The sequence below is a fragment of the Galeopterus variegatus genome, unplaced genomic scaffold, assembly GCF_000696425.1.
Source record: "Galeopterus variegatus unplaced genomic scaffold, G_variegatus-3.0.2 Scaffold6697, whole genome shotgun sequence".
Taxonomy (NCBI): domain Eukaryota; kingdom Metazoa; phylum Chordata; class Mammalia; order Dermoptera; family Cynocephalidae; genus Galeopterus; species Galeopterus variegatus.
In genome coordinates, this window is record NW_007732808.1 from 24,794 (window position 1) to 26,596 (window position 1,803).

Sequence of the window (1,803 nt, forward strand, 5' to 3'; positions counted from 1 at the left end):
AAAAAAAAGACCAAACAACACACCCACCTTTCACTGAGACACTAACCTTGCAGAGTGGAACTTAGCATTACTCAGAGAAACTATCAGAACAAATAGTATTAATTCCAAAGGTTGAGTTGAATGGGTCATTTTAGCCCATGAAATTAGAAATAAGAAGGGTAAATTAGAGAAACAACCTTAATTAATTTAAACCTCAATTTAAACCTTAGAGTAAGAGTATATAATCTTCATATTCTATTCTAAAGATTTACAAAATCTTTCTTCCTTCCCTTTTCATGCACTCTGATTTCATTTTTTTTACTTTATACTCCCATTTCTTTTTGCCCCACCCTTTCTCCTCCTATCCTTTACCACGGATTCCTTCTCCAGCCACAGCAGCTTCAGGCCACCTCGCTGCTTCCATTCATCCAGCCCACCTTTCTTTCTCTTCAAGAGCTGGTACTGGTCTTGGGGTCATTAATCTTTTCTTTCCCTCCCTCTCTTTCTTTCTTCTGGAGTACTAATGTTAAAAAATGTAGCATTATTGGGGTTACACATTCCCAGTCAGACTGGGAATGTCTGGATAGTGTAGTATTATGATCAAGGGGTTGGGGTTCAAACCTCAGTTCTGCTACTTATTAGCCAAATGACCTTAGGTTTAACTTTCTAAGCCTCAGTTTTCTCATCTTTTTAAAGTGGGTGTTTATTCAAGTAGTACCAACTTCTTAGGCACCCCTTGATCATTAAAGATGTGTAAAGCACTTAGCACATAGTAATTGCTCAATAAATACAAGGGGTCTTCAAAAAGTTTACGGAAAGATTTGCATTATCTTTAAATTCCATTTTATACAAACTTTTTGGAGTACCCTCGTATTAGATATGACATATTATTTTGATAAATACAAGCATGCGTGCACACAGTGACAGATACCTGTGCTATGAAACTGGCCCCAGAGTAAAAAGCTCTTGCTTTTTCTTACATTTGAACAAGTTTCTTCTGTTTTACCACCTCTATGACAGATCCCATCTGCTTTCCAATGAGTTAAAATTACAGTATTTTCTGCAAAGCCAATGTAAAGTTAGAGCACATACACTGAGGACACATTTAAATTTAAATTTAAGTCATTCAAATTTGATTTCCTTCCAGCTCCTTGACGCTGTCAGGATATGTGGTAGATTCCTTAAACAATCTCTGCTTTGAAATAACCGTCTGGAGGTACTACATAAGGTGGGAAGTGGGCCTGTATGGTAAGATGTCCCACAGGCCTCAAAAGCACATCAGCCAAGATGATACAGAATGATCAGGGTTACTGAGGACATTACCACTCTAAAAGACCCACCTGGTCTAAAGAATTCCTTCTCTTCCTCAGTGTCTGGTCTGCTTTCTGAACTTTCCAGTTCTATTCTCTTATCTTCTCTAATGGCTCTCATGTCTGTTCCCTCGTTTGTCCTATCATGTTTGCATCATCATCCTGTCTTCTCATTTCACTCCTTCAAAATTCTCATGCTGAGAGACGCTCATACTGGCTCTATCACTTATTAGTGATGTGACTTGGGATGAATTAACCTTTCTGAGCCTGTTTCCTGACCTGCAAGTGGGATAACATTTTCTCTCTAACAAGGATTACGTGAGTAACAAATGAGATAGTACATGTAAAGCACCCAGCTCAGTGCCTGGCACACTGTGCTCAAAACTAGTAATTGATGTTATTATTATTTTGCCCTAAAATAACTCAGTCCTTGCTTTGGGTTTTCGTTACCTTTCAAAAGGAAATAAAATATAAAAACATACCATTTTCAGCATTAAATAAAACATCTTTTAAG

The 1,803-nt window shown here is 37.7% G+C and overlaps 1 protein-coding gene across 1 annotated transcript in view; it reads right to left on the minus strand.

The window, feature by feature from the left end:
• Positions 1-1,803, minus strand: part of LOC103606566 (N(G),N(G)-dimethylarginine dimethylaminohydrolase 1-like) — a gene marked incomplete at its 3' end in the record, with an annotated part of 47,893 nt that overhangs the window by 11,268 nt on the left and 34,822 nt on the right. The window lies entirely within an intron of this gene.